This window comes from Schistocerca americana, chromosome 9, assembly GCF_021461395.2.
Source record: "Schistocerca americana isolate TAMUIC-IGC-003095 chromosome 9, iqSchAmer2.1, whole genome shotgun sequence".
NCBI lineage: Eukaryota > Metazoa > Arthropoda > Insecta > Orthoptera > Acrididae > Schistocerca > Schistocerca americana.
In genome coordinates this window covers 70,653,518-70,679,460 of record NC_060127.1, presented here as the reverse complement: position 1 = coordinate 70,679,460, position 25,943 = coordinate 70,653,518, and the positions used below count along the sequence as shown (strand labels likewise).

The window sequence follows — 25,943 nt, the reverse complement described above, 5'->3', positions numbered from 1 at the left end:
AACACAAATAGAAGAATACGTGGGAAATGTGCCGATTTCTCCGCTTGGCACTCCGGTTCTTAGAGGTAGATTTCCACAGCTCCACTCACTACCCACAAATGACAAAAATTACAACAAGTAAACTCAAATAGCAACAGTGAGCCACAAATAAAAAATGGCAATAGATATATAAACCCATAGCATCCGGTATACCAGCAAGCAAAACCAAGAATCGCTACGAACTTATGCCTCAACCTACTTCCATAGCCAGAGATAGTTGTAAATACTCAAAACATTCCCGTGGAAATGGATTGTACCCACTAAGTCTTCATATCGCTGCTGTAATAAAGTGAACGAATATTTCTGATGTTACAGCTCCACTCAATCTCCTCTCGGAGCAAACCAATGAACCCACCACTGTAGCGTAGAGTGGTTTTCGTCTGGCACACCACTCCTGCACACTCACGTTTGAGGCGACCCTAGATAGAAAAATTCAGAGGACTCATACAAGCAGATCTAGGATGCCATGGTACGGTCTGCACTGCTCTAACTATCCATGTTGGACCATACTGGCGCTTAACACGTCACTAACATCAACGGAAAAACGTTCCAGTATCACATCATGCATCTACCACATAGTACAACGTTGTATGAGAGGTGACACCCTAAAGCAATCCTGGAAGGTCCCGTCTCAGAAACAGGAGGTACCGCGCCCACGTTAATGTGGAAAAATGTATGGCCCAGTGACATATTCACCTGGTACCTCTCACCACACATTCAGTGAGAAATGTCGTTGTGAGGAAAACTCGTGAACAGGTACACCGTCACGAACCGGCGCTTAGTGAAAAAACAAAAAAAACAAAAAAAAATTCCAGCTTACCGAGTATAGGACCAGATCTGCGCCTGGACCTAAGACTTCTTTGCAGACAGAACTCGACTTGTCGCTCTTAACGGAAAAAAATTGACAGACGTAAATGTAGTTTCCGGAGTACGACACGGTAGTGTGGTAGGACCGTTACTGCTTACAATGTATACAAATGATCAGGCACAAAGTGTAGGAAGCTCTTTAAGACTGTTCACGGATGGTCCGATTGTCTACAAGAACGTAGCAACGCCAGAAGACAGTACAGAATTGCAAGGGATTGATGAGTGATGCAGGCGCTGGTAGTTGACTCTGAACGTAAATGGTTCAAATGTCTCTGAGCACTATTGGACTGAACTTCTGAGGCCATCAGTCCCCTAGAACTTAGAACTACTTAAACCTAACTATCCTAAGGACATCACACACATCCATCCTCGAGGCAGGATTCGAACTTGCGAACGTAGCGGTCGCGCAGTTCCGGACTGTAGCGCCTACAACCGCTCGGCTACACAGGCCGGACCTGAACGTAAAGAAAATACGAGGGTTGGAACTTTAGTAGTGGAAACTATTTATTTACAACTCGTACAAAATAGATACGTGTTTCAAAGTTTTACTGACCTTCAAAGTAGTCACCAGCATTGTGTATAGCCCGTTGCCAGCGATGTGGAAGTTGTAGGATACTCTTAGCAGTGCCAGTTGTGTTGACAGTTCGAGCGGCGCGGTCTATTGCCCGACGAATTTGTAGCAGTTCTGAAGCGAATGCCGTGAAGTGTTTCCTTCAGTTTAGAAATCGAGTTGAACTCACGAGGGCTTAAGTGAAAGGAGTGCAGTAGGTGGTATAGCACTTAGCAGCCCCATCAGTCAAACAAATCAGCAACAACTTGCACTGTACGTGCTTCAGCATTGTCCTGCATCATGATGGTCAGGTCCTGCAGAAAGCGTCATCACTTCTGTGTGTAAGCTACTCGTAGGTTGTGTTCCAAAAATGCACAGCATATGGTTTTATAAATGTTAATCCACGTTTCAGGTATGTGGTTCTGTAATAATTGTAATGTATATAGTTAACTCATGTAAGCCCTCCCTCAAACCTGTTATGTTATACCTTCACAGATCTTATGATGGCACCTTCAGAGTGCTGAAACCGGTCATCTGATAAACGATTGAAGCGATCACGGCTTTTCAAGTACTTAAAAACGTATCTACACTACTGGCCATTAAAATTGCTACACCACGAAGATGACGTGCTACAAACGCGAAATTTAACCGACAGGAAGAAGATGCTGTGATATGCAAATGATTAGCTTTTCACAGCATTCACACAAGGTTCGCGCCGGCGGCGACACCTACAACGTGCTGACATGAGGGAAGTTTCCAACCGATTTCTCATACACAAACAGCAGTTGACCTGCGTTGCCTCGTGAAACGTTGTTGCGATGCCTTGTGTAAGGAGGAGAAATGCGTACCATCATGTTTCCGACTTTGATTAAGGTTGGATTGTGGCCTATCGCGATTGCGGTTCATCGTATCGCGACATTGCTACTCGCGTTGGTCGAGATCCAATGAGTGTTAGCAGAATATGGAATCGCTGGGTTCAGGAGGGTAATACGGAACGCCGTGCAGGATCCCAACGGCCTCGTATCACTAGCAGTCGAGATGACAGGCATCTTATCCGCATGGCTGTAACGGATCGTGCAGCCACGTCTCGATCCCTGAGTCAACAGATGGGAACGTTTACAAGACAACAACCATCTGCACGAACAGTTCGACGGCGTTTGCAGTAGAACGGACTATCAGCTCGGAGACCATGGCTGCGGTTACCCTTGACGCTGCATCACAGACAGGAGCGCGTGCGATGGTGTACTCAATGACGAACCTGGGTGCACGAATGGCAAAACGTCATTTTTTCGGACGAATCCAGTTTCTGTTTACAGAATCATGATGGTCGCATCCGTGTTTGGCGACATCGCGGTGAATGCACATTGGAAGCGTGTATTCGTCATCGCCATACTGGCGTATCACCCGGCGTGATGGTATGGGATGCCATAGGTTACTTGTCTCGGTCACCTCTTTTTCGCACTGACGGCGCTTTGAACAGTGGAGGTTACATTTCAGATGTGTTACGACCCTTGGCTCTACCCTTTATTCGAACCCAGCGAAACTCTACATTTGAGCAGGATAATGCACGACCGCATGTTGCAGGTCCTGTACGGGCCTTTCTGGATACAGAAAATGTTCGACTGCTGCCCTGGCCAGCACATTCTCCAGATCTCTCACCAAATGAAAACGTCTGGTCAATGGTGGCCGAGCAACTGGCTCGTCACAATACGCCAGTCACTACTCCTGATGAACTGTGGTATCGTGTTGAAGCTGCATGGCCAGCTGTACCTGTACACGCCATCCAAGCTGTGTTTGACTCAATGCCCAGGCGTATCAAGGCCGTTATTACGGCCAGAGGTGGTTCTTCTGGGTAATGATTTCACAGGATCTATGCACCCAAATTGCGTGAAAATGTAATCACATGTCAGTGCTAGTATAATATATTTGTCCAATGAATACCCGTTTATCATCTGCATTTCTTCTTGGTGTAGCAATAATGGCCAGTAGTGTATTTTGTACGAGCTGTAAATAAATAGTTGCCGCTATTAAAGTTCCAACACTCGTATAGCGTGCTGCGCGTACGTAGCAAAAGAAATGCATTACTGCAAGACTACTCGATTGGTGACAAATTTCTGGGAACGATATCTACTGTAAAATGACTAGGGATAACTATTCATGACGACGTAAGTGCAGAGACCACAAAGGCAAATGATAGGAATAGCAGACGCCAGAATGAGATCCACATGAAGAATGTTAAGGAAATGTAACTCATCAGCAAAGGAAGTGGCTTACAAGGCAGTTGTTCGACGGATTCTTGAAGAGGCGCTGCACATGACGGAGAGGTTTACTATTGAAATTACGACAGAGCATTCTCCGGGAAGAGTCTGAAATGTGAAATGTGACTGTTTGTGGACAAGTATTTCGCAGGCCTCAGAAAGACACGACAAGAGACCAGTCTACCCATGTGGAAATGCTCGTTTAAAGAAGACAAAGATTCCAATATTAGAACACTGTTTAAAAAATTATAGTCAATGATCGAATGGCGCCGACAGAATCGTAATGGAAATTTGTGGTAAGGTCTCATGGGACCAAACTGCTAAGGTCATCGTTCTCTAAGCTTACACACTACTTAATCTAACTTACGCTAAGGACGACACATACATCCATGACCGAGGGAGAACTCGAGCCACCAACGGGGAGGGGGGTGGGGGACGAGCCGCAAGGACCGTGACAAGACATCTCAGACCGCGCGGACAAATGTAATGTATTAAAGTAGATGGCAAAGTAGTTAACAGCAGTAAAAATACTTCACGTCATCAGAAGCCCCCCTCTCCTCCCCCCCCCCCTCTCTGCCCTGTAACATGAACTAAAAGTAGGTTATTTTAGAATTTCAGATATTTCATACGATGACGCCGCTGTACGCGCTGAAGGAGTTTAATGAAATAAATAGAGCAAGTGGTCAACTACACTTTGAAACGTTATCTAGTAAGAGTAAGATAGCGTATTGTCAATAAATATAAATGAAAATTGAATAATTTAACTATGGTGTCATAGACCTAGTCCATGAGGATTTGTATTTGCTGCGGTCGCAGGTTCGAATCCTGCCTCGGGCATGGATGTGTGTGATGTCCTTAGGTTAGTTAGGTTTAAGTAGTTCTAAGTTCTAGGGGACTGATGACCTGAGAAGTTAAGTCCCATAGTGCTCAGAGCCATTTGAACCATTTATATTTGCGGCAGCTGAAGACAATTAGTGGAAGAACAGAATAAGAAATAAACAAAACATCTCGCGAAATGACCACACGAGAAACTTTGAGAAATTAGAGCTAACACAGAGGCCTACCAACAATCATTCTTCCCACGCGCCATTCGCCATCGGAACAGGGAACAGGGGATCAGTTAGTGGTACCAGAAGTCCCCTCTGCCACACACTGTTAGGTGGCTTGCGGAGTATGATTTAGGGGATTCTGGAGGGGCGAGGGATGTTTACGTTGCTACAGAAACGTGTATTGTGAAAATTAAAACTGCCATCGCGTATGAACACCGCGTATTCTGTAGGCAGAATATCAACTATAAACCTAAGGTTGACTGCAGACTTTTGTTGCGTACATAGGCAAAGAACTAACTCTGAGGCCAACGTCCGTGTTACCGACATACTGAACTCGGTTTTCCGAAATCCATTCACAAATGCACACGAAATAAATACTCTAGAATTCAAATCAAGAACAACTGCCAACATGAGTAACCTAGAAGTAGATATTCTCGGTATAGCGAAGCAGCTTAAAACACTGAGGAAGCCAAGGCTTCCGGTCCAGACTGTATACTAGTCAGGTTCCTTTCAGAGCATGCTGATACGATATATCCACATTTAGAAATGACATACAACCGATCGCTTGTAGAAACATCCGCACCCACAGATTGGAAGTGCACAAGTCACACCAAGGCCCAAGAAGGGAAACTGCAGTGATCCTCTGACTTGCGGACCCCTATCACTAACGTCCATTTGCAGTAGGATTTTGGAACTTATACTGTGCTCGAACATTATGAATCACCTAGAAGAAAACGCTTTATTGACAAAGTCCACACGGATTCAGAAAACACCTTTTTTGTAGAACACAACTAGCTCTTCCAGAATGAGATTTTCACTCTGCAGCGGAGTGTGCGCAGATATGAAACTTCCTGGCAGATTAAAACTGTGTGCTGGGCCAAGACTCGAACTCGAGACCTTTGCCTTTCGCGGACAAGTGCTCTACCAACTGAGCTACCCAAGCATGACTCACAGTTTTAATCTGCCAGGAAGTTTCATATCAGCGCACACTCCGCTGCAGAGTGAAAATCTCATTTTGGAAACATCTCCCGGGCTGTGGCTAAGCCATGTCTCCGCAATATCCTTTCTTTCAGGAGTGCTAGTTCTGCAAGGTTCGCAGGAGAGCTTCTGTAAAGTTTGGAAGGTAGGAGACGAGGTACTGGCAGAAGTGAAGCTGTGAGGACGGGGGGTGAGTGGTGCTTGGGTAGCTGAGTTGGTAGAGCACTTGCCCGCGAAGGGAAAAGGTCCCGAGTTCGAGTCTCGGCCCGGCACATAGTTTTAATCTGCCAGGAAGTTTCACAACTAGCTCTTTATTCTCATAAAGTTGTGAGTGCTATCGACATGGGATTTCAAACTGATTCCATATTTTTAGATTTCTGGAAGGCTTTTGGGGACGTTCCTCACTAGAGACTTCTAATTAAATTGTGTGCATATGGAGTATAGTCGCAGTTGTGTGACTGGATTTGTGATTTCGTGTCAAAATGGTCATTGTTCCTAGTGACTGACGGAAAGTCATCGAGTACAACAGAAGTAATATCTGGCGTTCTCCAACGAAGTTCAAAAATGTGTGTGAAATCTTATGGGACTTAACTGCTAAGGTCATCAGCCCCTAAGCTTATACACTACTTAACCTAAATTTCCTAAGGACAAACACACACACATCCATGCCCGAGGGAGGACTCGAACCTCCGCCGGGACCTGCCGCACAGTCCATGACTGCAGCGCCTCCAACGAAGTGTCATAGGCCCTCTGTTGTTCTTGATCAGCATGAACGATTTGGGAGACAATCTGAGCAGACATCTTTGATTGTTTGAAGATAATTCTGTCATTTACCGTCATATAAAGTCATCATACCGTCAAAATAAATTGCAAAATGATTTAGACAAGATATCTCTATGGTACAAAAAGTGGCAGTTGACTCTGTATCATGAAAAGTGTGAAGTCATTCACATGAGCACTAAAAACAATTCTCTAAATTACAGTTACACGATAAATCACACAAATCTAAAGACTTTAATCTCAATTAAATACTTAGGTATTACAGTTATGAGTAACTTAAATTGGAACGATCACACACATAACGTTGTGGGGTAAGCAAACCAAACACTGCGAGCTATTGGCAAAACACTTAGAAAATGCAACACGTCTGCTAAAGAGACTACTTATACTACGTTTGGCCGCCCTCCTTTGACGTATTGCTGTGCGGCGTGTGATCTGCATTGGCGAGGACCGACGGAGGACATCGAAAAAGTTCAAAGAAGGGCAGCTCGTTTTGTACTGCCGTGGAACAGGGAAGAGAGCGCCACGGATATGATACGTGAATTGCGATGGCAGTAATTAAAACAAAGGCATTTTTCGTTGTGACCGGATATTCTCATGAGGTTTCAATCACCAGCTTTCTCCTCAGAGTGTGAAAATATTTTGTAGACGACCACCTACATAGGAGCCCCCGGTAGCTGAGTGGTAACAACAAACAAAAAATAAATGGTTCAAATGGCTCTGAGCACTATGGAACTTAACATCTGAGGTCATCAGTCCCCTAGAACTTAGAACTACTTAAACCTAACTAACCTAAGGACATCACACACATCCATGCCCGAGGCAGGATTCGAACTTGCGACCGTAGCGGTCGCGCGGTTCCGGACTGAAGCGCCTAGAACCGCTCGGCCACACTGGCCGGCGACAACAAACAACAAGAACAACAAAACAACACCGTGATGTGGCCGTTAGGACAGTTTGTGACATATATCATCATTCACAATAGTGAAGATAATCTCATTAGTTTCGAGGTTTATATGAGAACGGCACGTTGGAAGATGTAACGTTACCCAAATTTCAGGACGATGTTTGGTAACATGTCAGACATAATGTTTGAAAAACAAGGCGTACGGTAATTCTCGACGCCGGTGAGGACACAAATCACGTGCAAGACTATGTAGCGAACACAATACACAACGAATAAGGGGCTACACCTGTTCCTAGGACTGCTCCCGACTTCTCAATGGTGTTATTAACTTCATTTGGCGTTTTCCTTAATTTATGTTGCCTGTGCATGTCTTTGTTATTCGTTTGTGTGCTCCAAACGACTTTCTGTGAAGATTATGGACGGTTGTGAATCAAGTGACAGAACTGAAATTCTAGTTAAGACAGTCACATATATTTTGTAATTCTCTTTAATATGTTTGCGTTTTGGTTCTATGTCTCTGTCTGGACTAAAGATGCTATTGTGATTTTGTTCTGTTTCGTAAGCTTACGAATGGCACTATATTGAAATATGTTCTTCAGTCTATTGTAGGATACAATTCGTATTGAAAGAGTTCCAGTACTTCATTATTTTATTTTTGTGCTTATGTGCTTATATGATTGTTTTAATAAAGGGAAAAAAAGTGGTCAGCGCGACAGACTGTCAATCCTAAGGGCCCGGGTTCGATTCCCGACTGCGTCGGAGATTTTCTCCGCTCAGGGAATGGGTGTTGTGTTCTCCTAATCATCATCATTTCATCCCCATCGACGCGCAAGTCGCCGAAGTGGCGTCAACTCGAAAGACTTGCGCCCGGCGAACTGTCCACCCGACGGGAGGCCCTAGTCACACAACCTACATAGGAAGAAATGCTCGTCATAACAAAATAAAGGAAATCAGAGCTCGCATAGAAAACTGTAAGTGTTGGTTTTTGCTGCGCGCTGTTCGAGAGCCTAACGGTGGAGAAGTAGCTCGAAGGTGGTTCGATGAACTGCAGAGTAATCACGTAGATGTAGCAGTAGATGAGATGGTACAGGTACGGGAAACTGGGATGTATGACTGTCGACACTCTAATGTGCCTTAGTGTTGGTACCTGTGCAGCTGTTTTAGCCGCCGAAGCTGTTGGAGAGAGCAGTTCCGCTGCCAGAACAGAATCACATCCTCAACTGCGGGCGTGACGTGTGCAGGACTTGTTACTCCCCACCCCCCCCCCCCCCACCCCCCACCCTCGCCATGCCATATGCGAAGCTCGCCGTGTTGGCGGAGACGCAGGTGGGTCCTTGTTGTAAGTGCACGACTCTTACGGTGTCTTCTGTCGGGCTATTTTTGTTGGTACAGACGGGCAGCTGCCGCGCACGGAACGCACGTCCGCACGCTATCCGCTGCCGTGACGCCAGCTGAGAACTGTTAAGACAGGCGTCTAAAGCAACTGCTACGGCTGTATCCGCCCTATATGCGTGGTCTGATTACAGCTCCGACTCTCGGCAGTGGGTCTAAACAACACCCCATCGCAGGCTGCTTCTTATGCTAACGAGCAATGCGTAATGATACTTCCTGGCAGATTAAAACTGCGTGCCGAACCGAGACTCGAACTCGGGACCTTTGTCTTTCGCGAGCAAGTGCTCTACCATCTGAGCTACCCAAGCACGACTTTCTTTTAGGAGTGCTAGCTCTGCAAGGTTCGCAGGAGAACTTCTGTAAAGTCTGGAAAGTAGGAGACGAGGTACTGGCAGAAGTAAATCTGTGAGGACGGGGCGTCAATCGGTCGTGCTTGGGTAGCTCAGATGATGAGGCAGCCCGGCTAGCTCAGTCTGTACAGCATGAGACTCTTAATCTCAGGGTCGTGGGTTCGAGCCCCACGCTGGGTGGAACGGAATTTTAACCCCGGATTTCCTGTTGTTGCCCCAGACATTTCACTACCCTCTTGCTAAGCACTATACCCTAATCTGGTTTCGAGGACAGGCTTTAGAATACCTGTTTCAGAGTGGTCCGCATACAGTCCTTGACTTCTGGTACAAAGTTGTGACCGCGCATAGCACTCTCACCCGAAAACCATCTTACCGACAAACTTTTGCCGGGTATCTCCTCAACGTCTTCCTTGACCCCCCTCAAATTTGGGGTGTGCCATGCCAGCCTGTCACATGATGCAACACCCTTCTCCACGTTCTCATGCATCGAACAACAAACAAATAAAAAAAAGGAAGAAGACAGAATACGTTATATTTTGTTGTACGTTTCTTTAATACTTTTTTGTTTAACTAACAGTCATTTGTATATGTTTAAATGGTACCTCGAAGAACTCTTGCATAGTGAATATATATATGTACTTTTAGTTTGTTCAATAAAGATTATTAAAAAAATAAAAACACGGAGGAAAACAAGGAGGAAAACAGGATATGTTTTATTTTGTTGTATTTAATGTTATTCTAATAATTGAAAAAAAGGATGATAGAGCACTTGCCCGTGAAAGGCAAAGGTCCCGAGTCCGAGTCTCGGTCCGGCACACAGTTTTAAATCTGCCAGGAAGTTTCATATCAGCGCACACTCCGCTGCAGAGTGAAAATCTCATTCTGGAATGTGTAACGATGTTTACAGTGGGCGGAGTAAGCGCCGGCTCGTAAGCACACGTTCGTCTCAGCGTTGTGTCCCTTAGGCGATTATTACAGACAGTGCGTGTGCAATGCATGTAAAAATAGTGAATAACATAAAATAGACAAGACTTAAAAAGGCATTTGTGAAGGACTGTGTTAGTAATATTTATGAAAACTTATAACGTAAATACTCTGATGCGAAAAGGACTTTATTGCTTATGATTAATATCGTAGTGAAAAATATATTGAAATCAAAAATTGGTATCTTTTGTGTAATTATATATACGATGGACAGAACAAATCTTTTTCTTCTGCTTCTTTTTTCGTTAGAGATTGTGGGTAGCGCTTAACGCTTTCGGATGTTCGTAATTTTTTCTCTCGTAGACGATGTTAAGGTGTGTATGTAAAGTATTACTTTAATTATACGTATAAAAACTAGCTCATGTTATTATTTCAAGGTAATATAAGCACCTCATCCCAATGTTTCACATGAAGAGTGTTGTGTATATAGTTCCGCGTAGTCAGCGCGTACACAACTTTCCCACTAGAGCGCGCCCCGCTAAGCACAACAGCGCCGGCGCAGCGCTCGTCCATCTCCGCACTACGAGATGGCGCTGCCATAGAGACGGACCAAACTCTGCTTCCGTCGATCCGCGTATTAATATGTAACGCAGCCAGTGAGATTGCTGCTAACGTAGAACCTTTTCTCCCGCGGATCACACTCGCGCAGTGATACCTGAACGCGCGAGGTATTATAACGAGTGTACAGACCTCCGATTAGTCAGTCTGCATTTGTCTGTACCAGTCTGCATTAGTCTGTACCAGTCTATAGTCAAGTTTAAGTCTGCGCCTAATAAGATTACCATATTCCTGTACATAGCCATGAAGATAAATGTCTAGACACTTTGTCAAGTATCAGAGATATGTGAGAATAAGATTAATGTACCAAGGCCAAAGGAACTTCAGATTGTCAATTGTAAACAGCACCCAGAATCAAGTTACGTAATATCTATGCTTTTTATTATTTTAATAAATGTGTGTGAAAATTATTCAAGTTCTGTTTAAAGTTGGTCACCATCAATCTGCTACTCTAAGCGTGAAAGTGGCATTTCCATCGTCTGACCTAACAGCAGAAGATAAACACGCCACGATAAGACCACGAGACATATTGCTGACACTCGCCTACTTCGTTAGAGCGACAAGTCAAATAATCTGATGGTGTGTGTACCGAAGGTCTTATAGTACGCACACCACAAAGAGAAAGATTAATTAGTATTTTTCAGCTGCTACGATGCCAAAAAGCCCTTATTGCTGACGGGCAACAATTGGCCACCATTACGCGCCAGATTCAAATATTAAGTTATTTTGCAGATTTCATTCATTGCAGTGACTACTAAATCATTATTTACTTTGAGTTTGAGAATTTCAGTAATTCGCATTTTCAAGAGTTCAGATATTTTCAGCGATATCAGTTAAGGCAGATCAGTGAACTTCATTTCGTGAAATTATTAACTTATTGGGAGCCTGGCGCTCGTCTAAAATATAAAGAAGCATTTATTTGGCCTCCTACAAAGTATTCAGCTTATATTGGCCCCGCGTACGTACTGAACATAATTAATGTTAATCTCATCTTACGTAGTGTAAAGTAAGGGACCAAAATAAATAGCTGAAAACTGTTACGACAGGTGTCCGAAGCAACTGATACGGCTTTATCCGCCCTGCATGCGTCGTCTGATTGCAGCTCCGACTCTTGGCAGTGATCTCTTCTCTAAACAACGCCACATCGCAGGCTGCTTCTTATGCGTAACGAGCAATGCGTAATGATGTTTACAGCGGGCGGAATCAGAGACGCCTCGTAAGCACACGTTCGTCTCAGAACCCAAGTTTACTGGAACGTCCCCTCATTTATAATGGAGTAGGCTTCTGCGAACAAAGTCAGCTGACATAAAAGTTTACTGAGTAAGACGCCATTTCGCATTCTAAATTTACCCACTGACTAGCACTGTACGAATTACACCGTGATTTACATCTACATCTACATGGATACTCTGCGAATCACATTTAAGTGCCTGGCAGAGGGTTCATCGAACCACCTTCACAATTCTCTATTATTCCAATCTCGTATAGCGCGCAGGAAGAATGAACACCTGTATCTTTCCGAACGTGCTCTGATTTCCCTTATCTTATCATGGTGATCGTTCCTCCCTACGTAAGTCGGTGTCAACAAAATATTTTTGCATTCGGAGGAGAAAGTTAGTGATTGGAATATCGTGAGAAGATTCCGTCGCAACGAAAAACGCCTTTCTTTTAATGATGTCCATCCCAAATTCTGTATCTTTTCTGTAACACTCTCTCCCATATTTCGCGATAATACAAAACGTGCTGCCTTTCTTTGAACTTTTTCGATGTACTCAGTCAGTCCTATCTGGTAAGCATCTCACACCGTGCAACAGTATTCTAAAAGAGGACGGACAAGCGTAGTGTAGGCAGTCTCCTTAGTAGGTCTGTTACATTTTCTAAGTGTCCTGCCAATAAAACGCAGTCTTTGGTTAGCCTCTTCCCCACAACATTTTCTATGTGTTCCTTCCAATTTAAGTTGTTCGTAATTGTAATACCTAGGTATTTAGTTGAATTTATGGCTTTTAAATTAGACTGATTTATCGTGTAACCGAAGTTTAACGAGTTTCTTTTAGCACTTATGTGGATGACCTCACACTTTTCGTTATTTAAGGTCAACTGCCACTTTTCGCACCATTCCGATATTTGTCCTAAATCTTTTTGCAGTTTGTTTTGATCTTCTCGTGACTTTATTAGTCGATAAACGACAACGTCATCTGCAAACAATCGAAGACGGCTGCTGAGATTGTCTCCCAGATCGTTTATATAGATAAGGAACAGCAAAGGGCCTATAACACTACCTTGGGGAACGCCAGAAATCACCTCTGTTTGACTTGATGACTGTCCGTCAATTACAACGAACTGTGACTTCTCTGACGGGAAATCACAGATACAGTCACATAACTGAGACGATATTCCATAAGCACTCAATTTCACTACGAGCCGCTTGTGTGGTACAGTCTCAAAAGCCTTCCGGAAATGCAGGAATACGGAATCGATCTGAAATCCCTTGTCAATAGCACTCAACACTTCATGTGAATAAAGATCTAGTTGTGTTTCACAGGAATGGTGTTTTCTAAACCCATGTTGACTGTGTGTCAATAGACCGTTTTCTTCGAGGTAATTCATTAAGTTCGAACACAATATACGTTCTAAAATCCTGCTGCATATTGACGTTAACGATATGGGCCTGTAATTTAGTGGCTTACTCCTACTACGTTTCTTGAATATTGGTGTTACCGTTATGGTCTTTGATTACTAATCAACATGTCCTCGGTCCGTAGTTCGAACACCGTCATCGCTTATAATTTGAATGAAAATCTTCAGAGATGGCACCCAAAGACTTCCCGTCACCCTCGTTCTGCCAACGGCACTGTCGAAGAGGACGGATGAGCGGACAGACGTTCAGAGCACTCTCTTGCCCCTGGGGTGGGAAACTGCCCCTTAAGGCGGAAGAATCAGCGATGACCAACGGCATGACGATGCAGAAGGCAATGGAAACCATTGTCTTAAAGAAACATAATATGTATCCACAGGACATACACCTAGCTTTCAAAAACTCGTTTACAGTAGAGGATTGCAACACCATTACCCCTTTCAATTATCGAACAAACGCAAGGATGGCTGACATAGTGTTTAGTGGGGTTGTAAAACAGTTAAGACCTTTAGACGCCAGGAAGGCATCTGGCCCAGAGGGTATCCCCGCAAGATTATATGTTGACTATGCTACAAATATAGCACCATTCTTATCCATCATGTATCAGAGATCATTGGAACAGCGGAAAGTTCCACGGGACTGGAAGAAGGCCCAGGTCATGGCAAACTATAAATATGGTAGAACATAAGATGCCCATAATTACCGGCCAATTTCACCGACATCGATTTGTTGTAGAATCATGGAACATATTTTGTGTTCAGACATAATGACCTTTCTAGACTCTGAGAAGCTCATCTGCAGAAACCAGCACGGTTTTAGGAAACAGCGCTCATGCGAGACACAGCTAGCCCTCTTTGTGCATGATATACAACAGGCTCTAGATACCGACTGCCAGGTTGATGCCATATTTCTCGACTTTCGAAAGGCGCTCGACTCAGTTCCGCACCGTCGCTTGCTCCAAAAAGTGCGCGCTTACGGTCTATCCGATGACACATGCGGTTGGATAGATAGTTTTCTAACAGACAGGGAACAGTATGTCGTCCTGAACGGGGTGACTTCACCAGAAACAAGCATAACTTGAGGTGTGCCCCAGGGCAGCGTAATAGGTCCGCTGCTTTTTACGATTTACGTAAACGATCTGGTTGATGGTATTGACAGTGGCATTAGACTGTCTGCCGATGATGCTGCAGTCTACAGGAAAGTAGTATCACACGAAAGTTGTGAACAAATCAATGAGGATTTGCAGAAAATAAATGCGTGGTGTAATGTCTGGCAGTTATCTCTCAATATTAGTAAGTGTAACCCACTGCGTGTAACAAAGTGAAAATCCTCATTAATGTACGAGTACAAAATAAATGCCCAGTCTTTGGAAGCGGTAACATCCGTGAAGTATTCGAAATTATCTGAAAAGGAGTGATGAGATCACACGGGCAAGGCGAACTCTAGATTGCGGTTGATTGGTAGAATCCTGAAGCGATGCGGTCCTTCAACAAAGGAAATAGCTCACAATACGTTAGTTCGTCCAGTCTTAGAGTACTGTTCGTCTGTATGGGGCTCTTACCTGTTGGGTCTGGTTCACGAGATTGAGAAGGTCCAAAGAAGAGCGGCAAGATTCGTGACTGGTACATTTAGCCATCGCGAGAGCGTTACAAATCTCATAGAAAGTTTGGACACACTTGCAGATAGACGGCGCGCTAAGCGGAAGGGGCTGCTTACTAACTTCCGAAATCCGATCTTCGCCGAGGATGTAGAGCATATATTATTACCACCAACTTTCAAATTTCCTTTTTCTGACAGACACACGTCCAGATCGTCCGCTCCCAAAACTCTGCCATCTCTCTGCCCACATCCACCACTGCTGGCGGCTCACCAACTGCGCAACGCTACGCACTGTTCACATCCAACTGCTCAACACTACAATGGCAGAGTATTACAACAATGCAAACCAGCCACAGACTCCACACAGCACAGTCAGTGATTTTCATACAGTGCGCTACGTGGCATTACCAACATAAAAATCTAAACAGTCTACTTACACTGGGACCCCGTCCGACGTAGAGTTTTAATTTGACAGGATGTTTCTTGCAAGAAACTGTTCCCACCCATTTCAGTATGTGGATAATGCATCATCCATCAGCAGGATGTTCGACACAATGCTTAAGAAATACGATCAAATTCAAATGGCTCCAAGCACTATGGGACTTAACATCTGAGGTCACCAGTCCCATAGACTTAGAACAAATTAGACCTAACTAACCTAAGGACATCACACACATCCATGCCCGAGGCACGATTCGAACCTGCGACCGTAGCAACAGCAGCGCGGTTCCGAACTGAAGCGCCTAGAACCGCTCTGTCACTGCGGCCGACCGCTTAATAAATACGATTTCGGGATTACGCTGTCAGAGTGACTGAGAGACAGACAAATAGACTGCAACGGCTCAGTGACAAAAGGCTGAATTGTTATGTAAAACTCAGGAAAACGAAACAGCCCTGAAAGTGTACGTCGTGGATAAAATCGCTCAGAGCGCAGACCACAAAGTGGTCAGTTTTCCGCCATACAACTTCGATCTAAATCCGATATAACTGGCACAGGCCAAAACAAAACACAATTTCATGGATAACAGTGTCACTGGTGACATGTCGAAGAAGGACTGCAGTATCTTGTTTATAGCGCTTCCCTTTCAGCTTCTGCACAGGACTGCCAGGGTTACTGCAGGTAAGTGCAGCAGACGGAGCAAGAGTATTGGACACGCGATAGACTGATGGAACTGGCCATCGACGAAGTTATAATTAATAACACGCCCTCAGCGATAATGGTCTAGAATCAAACACAAATGATAGTGATCTTTAATGAACATCATTTCGACAATTGTTTCAGGCACAGGCAAGTACACTTTGTAAACATTACTGCCGTTCTCTGTTTAATAAATACAAAGTAGCCGACCGCTGCGGCCAAGTGGGTCTAGGCCTTTCAGTCCAGAACAGCGCTGCTCCTACGGTCGCAGGTTCGAATCCTGTCTCGGGCATGGATGTGTGTGATGTCCTTGGGTTAGTTAGGTTTAAGCACTTCTAAGTCTAGGGGACTTATGACCTCAGATGTTAAGTCCCATAGTGCTTAGAGCCATCTGAACCATTTGACCATCTTCTTTTATTTTTCGTTACTGTCGAAAAATAAATACACTCCTGGCCATTAAAATTGGTACACCACGAAGATGACGTGCTACAGACGCGAAATTTAACCGACAGGAAGAAGACGCTGTGATATCCAAATTATTAGCTTTTCAAAACACTCACACAGGGTTGGTGCCGGTGGCGACACCTACAGCGTGCTGACATGAGGAAAGTTTCCAACCGATTTCTCATACACAAACAGCAGTTGACCGGCGTTGCCTGGTGAAATGTTGTTGTGATGCCTCGTGTAAGGAGGAGAAGCGCGTACCATCACGTTTCCGACGTTGATAAAGGTTGGATTCTAACCTATCCCGATTGCGGCTTATCGTATCGCGACATTGCTACTCTTTTTGTTCGAGATCCAATGACTGTTAGCAGAATATGGAATCCGTGGGTTCAGGAGAGTAATACGGAACGCCGTGCTCGATCCCAACGGCCTCGTATCACCAGCAGTCGGGATGACAGGCATCTTATCCGCATGGCTGTAACGCATCGTGCATCCACATCTCGATCCCTGTGTCAACAGATGGGGACGTTTGCAACACAACAACCATCTGCACGAACAGTTCGACGACGTTTGCAGCAGCATGGACTATCAGCTCGGAGACCACGGCTGCGGTTACCCTTGACGCTGCATCACAGGCAGGAGCGCCTGCGATAGTGTACTCAACGACGAACCTGGGTGCACGAATGGCAAAATGTCATTTTTTCGGATGAATCCAGGTTATGTTTACAGCATCGTGATGGTCGCATCCGTGTTTGGCGACATCTCGGTGAACGCACATTGGAAGCGTGTATTCGTCTTCGCCATACTGGCATATCACCCGGCGTGATGGTATAGGTTGCCATTGGTTACACGTCTCGGTCACCTCTTGTTCGCATCGACGTTACATTTCAGATGTGTTACGGCCCATGGCTCTACCCTTCATTCGATCCCCGCGAAACCCTACATTTCAGCAGGATAATGCGCGACCGCATGTTGCTGGTCCTGTACGGGCCTTTCTGGATACAGAAAATTTTCCGATTGTTGCCCTGGCCAGCACATTCTCCAGATCTCTCACCAACTGAAAACGTCTGGTCAATGGTGGCCGAGCAACTGGCTCATCGCAATACGCCTGTCACTACCCTTGATGGACTGTGGTATCGTGTTGAAGCTGCATGGGCAGCTGTACCTGTACACGCCATCCAAGCTCTGTTTGACTCAATGCCCAGGCGTATCAAGGCCGTTATTACGGACAGAGGTGGTTATTCTGGGTACTGATTTGTCAGGATCTACGCACCCAAGTTGCGTGCAAATGTAATCACATGTAATTTCTAGTATAAAATATTTGTCCAATGAGTACCCGTTTATCATCTGCTTTTCTTCTTGGTGTAGCAATTTTAATGGCCGGTAGTGTAGGCCTAATATTTACGTTACATAAATATATCAACAAACGAAGTGATTTCCGATACGATGGACGTGTCATCAGGCGGATAATACTTCCGCCTCCGATTTTGCGTAAAGTACAAAATGCGGGTAGTGGTACAAGCAGTCGATGCTTCCTCCCCGTCGCCACTCCTCCCCCCCTCGACAGCCGTAATACGGGGACACGGCCGTTCCCGACAGCCATCACGCCAATCGTCAACTTACCGTGGACAAACAGGCGCATGTTAAGCACAGGAGACAGGCAAAATAATGTGAACAGTGGCAGTAACGGGATGGTTTGTGTTTAACGGTGAACAGGACGCAAAACTTGCACACAGGATTAATAACAAGTTGCACTTTCATTAAATATACACAAATGATTAACATAAGTGATAAATAAGAAGGGCTACTAATAACGCAACCGATAAAATGCCTTACAGAAACGCCAATGTTAACACGGTGGCCTCACTTAATTAACGGACACAATGACTCAGAATGATTTCCAAATTGCACTTAACTTTAGAGAACAGCGTTGAGGCCCGTAACAGTGTTTGGAAGACATAACTCTACGCCTGGCAGCTAGTACGAGCGCTCACTCCCCACGGCTTGTACACAGTGTCACACAGCAGGCGGCATATATTTATATACAGGGTGTTACAAAAAGGTACGGCCAAACTTTCAGGAAACATTCCTCACACACAAATAAACAAAAGATGTTATGTGGACATGTGTCCGGAAACGCTTAATTTCCATGTTAGAGCTCATTTTAGTTTCGTCAGTATGTACTGTACTTCCTCGATTAACCGCCAGTTGGCCCAATTGAAGGAAGGTAATGTTGACTTCGGTGCTTGTGTTGACATGCGATTCATTGCTATACAGTAACAGCATCAAGCAAATCAGTACGTAGCATCAACAGGCTAGTGTTCATCACGAACGTGGTTTTGCAGTCAGTGCAATGTTTACAAATGCAGAGTTGGCAGATGCCCATTTGATGTATGGACTAGCACGGGGCAATAGCCGTGGCGCGGTACGTTCGTATCAAGACAGATTTCCAGAACGAAGGTGTCCCGACAGGAAGACGTTCGAAGCAATTGATCGGTGTCTTACGGAGCATGGAACATTCCAGCCTATGAGTCGCGACTGGGGAAGACCTAGAACGACGAGGACACCTGCAATGGACGAGGCAATTCTTCGTGCAGTTGACGATAACTCTAATGTCAGCGCCAGAGAAGTTGCTGCTGTACAAGGTAACGTTGACCACGTCACTGTATGGAGAGTGCTACGGGAGAACCAGTTGTTTCCGTACCATGTACAGCGTCTGCAGGCACTACCAGCAGCTGATTGGCCTCCACGGGTACACTTCTGCGAATGGTTCATCCAACAATGTGTCAATCTTCTCTTTACGGATGAGGCTTCATTCCAACGTGGTCAAATTGTAAATTTTCACAATCAACATGTGTGAGCTGACGAGAATCGGCACGCAATTGTGCAATCACGTCATCAACACAGATTTTCTGTGAACGTTTGGGCAGGCATTGTTGGTGATGTGTTGATTGGGCCCCATGTTCTTCCACCTACGCTCAATGGAGCACTTTATCATGATTCCATACGGGATACTCTACCTGTGCTGCTAGAACATGTACCTTTACAAGTACGACACAACAAGTGGTTCATGCACGATGGAGCTCCTGCAAATTTCAGTCGAAGTGTTCGTACGCTTTTCAACAGCAGATTCGGTGACCGATGGATTGGTAGAGGCGGACCAACTCCATGGCCTCCACGCTCTCCTGACCTCAACCCTCTTGACTTTCACTTATGAGGGCATTTGAAAGCTCTTGTCTGCGCAACCCCGGTACCAAATGTAGAGACTCTTCGTGCTCGTATTGTAGACGGCTGTCATACAATACGCCATTCTCCAGGGCTGCATCAGCGCATCAGGGATTCCATGTGACGGAGGGTGGATGCATGTATCTCCGCTAACGGAGGACATTTTGAACATTTCCTGCAACAAAGTGTTTGAAGTCAGGCTGGTACGTTCTGTTGCTGTGTGTTTCCATTCCATGATTAATGTGATTTGAAGAGAAGTAATAAAATGAGCTCTAACATGGAAAGTAAGCGTTTCCGGACACATGTCCACATAACATTTTCTTTCTTTGTGTGTGAGGAATGTTTCCTGAAAGTTTGGCCGTACCTTTTTGTAACGCCCTGTATAATCCGACCGGCCCCACAATGAGCGATCCTGACAAGAATCCATAACCGCGCCGACGCCAGGGAACGAGCAGTCTTAACAAATGGCCTGCAGCACAAATAGATTGCAATGAAAACAAGGTCAAATCACAGCCACACTAGAATATATAATAAGCACGGCCCCAAATTCTTAAGGAGCAATACTCTAATATTACCTGTCTCCCAGTAAATTAGCAGGAAACTTAGGGATTACTTCCAGTTGCCTTAAGGCAGTTTCAACATTAAACAAACATACTAAATGCTCCCGTGAAACCATTAACTCTATTGCTGCTGGGCACGTACATAACCGCAGCCAGTCCCAAAGCGGACAATATGTCCTAAAACAAGTTAAAATTTGCTTGAAAACCACTTAAAACACACACTCCAGGGATGATAAAAAACGAAGAACATCAGCCTCCGTAAAACAGCCACTGTGGAACAAAGCTCAGAATCATCTCTGGCAGCTACCCATGCCACAATAAGTTTAAACGATCTTCTCAGTTAAACACAGAATAACAGTCATACGTAACTTGGAGCTTGCAAATTACGAGCTGGGAAGCTGTTCAGCGTGAGACGACGAACCCACCACAGTTTTGCACGTCAAGGCGCCCAAAGATCGGCACCGTACATCCGGCGCGACAAAAGACAAGGGCGGCGAGCACGGCGAGGCCCGTGCACCACGGTTAGGTTGGTTGGTTGGTTTGGAGAAGACCAGACAGCTTGGTCATCGGTCTCATCGGATTAGGGAAGGATGGGGAAGGAAGTCGGCCGTGCCCTTTCAGAGGAACCATCCCGGCATTTGCCTGCAGTGATTTAGGGAAATCACGGAAAACCTAAATCAGGGTGGCCGGACGCGGGATTGAACCGTCGTCCTTCCGAATGCGAGTCCAGTGTCTAACGACTGCGCCACCGCGCTCGGTACCACGGTTAGGGACGCGGGCTTGTTTTCAACACAAGCTGGCTCGTTGAACGCCGACCGGAGAGACTGCCGTCACACGTTCACCCGGAAAACCCGCCGGGGGAACAGTCAGAGATAGCGAGACAGCGAATATCGATATCAGCGATGTAAGTCAAACGCCCAAGCGCCAGCCGCCACGGCTCACATGCAACTCTTCTGTATCGGTTGTGAATAAATAGTTGCCACTATTTAAGTTCCAACTCTCGTATAAAAGATTGTTGTTGTTGTGGTCTTCAGACTGGTTTGATGCAGCTCTCCATGCTACTCTATCCTGTGCACGCTTCTTCATCTCAACCTACATCCTTCTCAATCTGCTTAGTGTATTCATCTCTTGGTCTCCCTCTACGATTTTTACTCTCCAAGCTGCCCTCCAATACTAAATCGGTGATCCCTTGATGCCTTAGAACGTGTCCTATCAACCGATCCCTTCTTCTAGTCAAGTTGTGCCACAAACTCCTCCCCAATTGTAGTCAATACCTCCTCATTAGTTATGTGATCTACCCACCTAATCTTCAGCATTCTTCTTTAGCACCACATTTCGAAAGCTTCTATTATCCTCTTGTCCAAACCATTTGTCTTCAATGTTTCACTTCCATACATGGCTACTCTCCATACAAATACTTTCAGAAACGACTTCCTCACGCTTTATTCTATACTCGATGTTAACAAATTTCTCTTCTTCAGAAACGCTTTCCTTGCCACTGCCGTCTACATTTTATATCCTCTCTATTTCGGCCATCATCAGTTATTTTTCTCCCCAAATAACAAAACTCCTTTACTACTGTAAGTGTCTCATTTTCTAATCTATTTCCCTCAGCATCACCCGACTTAATTCGACATTGCATTAGCCTCGTTTTCCTTTTGTTGATGTTCATCTTCTATCCTCCTTACAAGACACTGTCCATTACTCTCTGGAAAAATGCGTAGAATAACTCCAGCAATAGCCGAAAGACGCAGCAAAAGCTCACGTATTTCTCTTGTGCTGACCGCACGTCAAAACGTTAGCAAGCAGGAAGTTTGCTCGAAATGCTGCGTTCCGTGGTTGGCGCGCATACGCCCCTGCTACTGGCCATGCGCGGATCCACGGGAGGAGACTAGATCGGTTCCTAGTGGTCCCGGGCGGATAAGCCGTCTTCTGAAATCCCAGATTCACTCATTCTGCCGATAGGGAACCTTCACATGCGTGTAATGCCGGCCATAAGGAGCCATTCTCCCTGTGATCCATACGCGACGAGAATCGGGAAGAAACCTAGACCCAGCATGTACTAGAGTGATAGGCACCCACTTCACAGTAGTTTGCGGAGTGTGTGTGTACAAAAATGGTTCAAATGGCTCTGAGCACTATGGGACTCATCTGCTGTGGTCATTAGTCCCCTAGAACTTAGAACTAGTTAAACCTAACTAACCTAAGGACATCACAAACATCCATGCCCGAGGCAGGATTCGAACCTGCGACCGTAGCGGTCTTGCGGTTCCAGACTGCAGCGCCTTTAACCGCACGGCCACTTCGGCCGGCTGTGTGTGTACATGCAGAAGTCTTGTAGCTACGTATGTACGATTTTGTAGTAAGACAGAGCAGTTGAAAAGAACATCGCGGCCGGCTGTTGTGGCCGAGCGGTTCTAGGCGCTACAGTCTGGAACCGCGCGACCGGTACGGTCGCAGGTTCGAATCCTGCCTCGGGCATGGATGTGTGTGACATCCTTAGGTTAGTTAGGTTTAAGTAGTTCTAAGTTCTGGGGCACTGATGACCTCAGAAATTAAGTCCCACAGTGCTCAGAGCCATTTGAACCATTTGAAGAACATCGCGCACGGAGACTGTTACGTATTCATTGCTTCAATACGAGTTCGCTCATAATGATAATGGAACTCGGACTGAGTCTTTTACAGCACTTTTTGGACCTCCTGTAAGGTCAACTGGCTTGTATCTCACAAAGAGCGGATACAGCGTTTGCTTGCAACCCGTTAGCGGTTGACAGTTTGTTGCGATAAGCGAGGCGCGTCGGCCGCTTGCACGTGGGAGGGGATCGTTTGCGGGGGCTAAATCGCCCGACCTTGGGCCACACGCGGCAGCTAAGTTACGCGATATAAACTGGACCGCACGCGGCAGCTAAGATACGCGAAATAAGCTTACTGCGCTGTGACTCACACTGACCGAAGTCGTCGCGCACTTTGAGGCATCAGGCGTTTCTACACTCATGAAAAGTGCACGACTGGCTATTAAAATTGACCAGCAGAAATCTTTCAAAATATGATATAAAGAGTATCTTCTGTCCATCCTCCAAAAGTGGGACAATGCTAGGGAGTGTGAAGGACGACCTGGGGCTACGTAAACCAGGCATTTACAACATCCCGTGCCAGTGTGGAAAGTAATACATTGGCCAGACAACCAGGACGGTGGACGTCAGCTGCAAAGAACACCAGAGGCACACCAGATTCGGACAGGCAACCAAATCTGCCATAGCGGAGCACTATCCGGAGCTCGGTCACTCAATGGACTACAACAATACCAAAATTGTGACACAGAGGCCAAGATTTTGGGACAGTGTCATAAAGGAGGCCATCGAGATGAAGGTCACAGACAACCTGATAAATCGAGACAGCGGTTACCAGCTCAGCTCAGCGTGGAGTCCGGCTCTGGAGCTTATCAGGGCCCAAGGAAAGGAACCAAGAAACTCCTCAAGAAGTAGTAACACAGCAGGAGCAGCGCCAGGCGGGCGCGGACCGCTAACGCAACTCCCGACCCAGGACGGGCCTCTGACAGCCGCCACGACCGCAGATGATGGACTAGGCGGGCGCGGACGTCCATTGGAGCACCAGGGAAGTGCCAACACCTCAGGAGCAGCGCCAAGCGGGCGCGGACCACGAACGGAACGCCAAACGCGGGTCCGGCCCCAGACAGCTGCCACGACCACAGATGGTGCACGAGGCGGGCGCGGACGTCCGTGCGAGCACCAAGGAGGGGCCAAAACATCAGGAGCAGCACCTGGCGGGCGCGTACCGCGAACGGAACGCCCGACACAGGACAGGCCTCAGAGAGCTGCCACAGATGGCGCCCAAGTGGGGCGCGGACGTCCGAGGGAGCACCGGGGAAGAGACAACACATTACAAGCAGCGCCAGGCGGGAGCGGACGGCAAAGAGAGCACCCAGCGCGCTCTGGGCATAAATACAGGACAAGATCCTCCAACACGGCACTCTCAGGTAGCACCTGAAGAAGGCAACGAGTTACGTGGTCGAAATATTGTGCCAGAGCGACACAAACATCCGGCAGTAGACCCGATTATTCCACATGTCAAGATCTTGCCGGGAAAGCCTGAAGAGTTACACTGCTATAATATATCACATCGATTTCTAGAAGCGCTATCTAGATTTTCCATTAGAAATACCTGAATTTCAACAGTGAAACTGAAGAACAAACAAAAACAAATGAAACGCACATACAGTGTGATTTTTTCCAGTGTGTACTAACTCTAGTGATTTATCGATGAGAGTGCGCAGAAAAAAGGTCTAATGAACTTATGTCCGGAAATGGATGGTTTCCATGCTAGAGACCTTTTATTCAAGCATTCATTGTTACAGACACTGCGGTATGTACCCACGGTTAGAGTATGTGTCCGTAGTATGTTCTGTCCCACACATTCAAATTGGCCAGGCGGCATCCGAACAGTCTCAAAGACAGCATGAATACGCTGATGCACAGTCGCCACATCTGGAGTGGACTCTACATACACGACACTTTTGAGATGGCCCCATAACCAGAAATCGCACGGGTTGAGATCCGGTGAACGAGCATGCCATACAACTGAACCCTCTCGTGCGATCCATCGACCAGTTACGTGGATTCTTACGAGACAACTGACCATTACAGGTTCTGTTCAAAATGACGACTGGTTGCAGCAATGCACGCTTCCAGTCTGGTATGGAACAACTGCTGCACACGTGCCAGCATTTCAGCTTCCTCGCTGATCACCGCAAGTAGTTGGTGTGTCCGGTAGACAGCGTCTGTCAGTGTTCAGAGGAATGGGCTGGCCAAGGTACAGGTCATCTGTGTCAAATTCAAACAAGTGAAGACATGCTGTAGTACTTCGTGCACAATGGGCTGGACAGCAATCATGCTGGCACAAGCAGGTTCCTCCTAGTCTGTAGAGGGACATCTTAAAGCATCTGCGGAAGAACGTCTGTTAGGAGGCTGCAATACTTGTGCACGTTCAGTATTCCGTCAATGAAAAACACGCTATGAACTGATCGTTCACTAACCCACAGCACAGGTTTATACTCCGTGGACACTGACGTTCCACCTGACGGTCACCAGTCCAGTAATAGATGTTTCACGGGTTTATGTCTCCATGTCCGCCCCCAGGAGCTGTGGTCAGCGTGGCAGAATGTCAATTCGAAGGGCCCAGATTCGATTCGTGTCTGGGTCAGAGATTTTCTCCGCTCAGGGACTGGGTGTTGTGTTGTCCTAATCATCATCATTTCATCCCCATTGACTCGCAATTTGCTGAAGTGGCGTCAAGTCGAAAGACTTGCACCTGGCGGTGTACCCAACGGGAGGCCCTAGTCACACGACATTTATCTCTCCATGACAGGTAAATGTGGATTTATTACATGATATATCAGGAGTATCTGTTTTAATGGCCATGTACATAAATTAATACAATGGTTTCGATGTAGTTCTTGATGGAGAGATGTGAATGGAATGGAACCTACATCAATGGAGAATGCATAGTGCACTTCCCTGACTCACAGCAGTTCCTCCTGATATTGTGCAGGACCTAACTTTTGGATCAACTGTGAGAGAGGACAAGTTACTCTCTCCTCTGTTTTTCGCATC

The 25,943-nt window shown here is 45.9% G+C and overlaps 1 non-coding gene across 1 annotated transcript; it reads left to right on the top strand.

Annotated features, from left to right (window-relative positions):
• The first annotated feature begins 9,277 nt into the window (after positions 1-9,277).
• On the top strand, positions 9,278-9,350 carry Trnak-cuu. Its single transcript has one exon. It is a non-coding gene; the product is annotated as a tRNA-Lys (tRNA).
• The last annotated feature ends 16,593 nt before the right edge of the window (positions 9,351-25,943 follow it).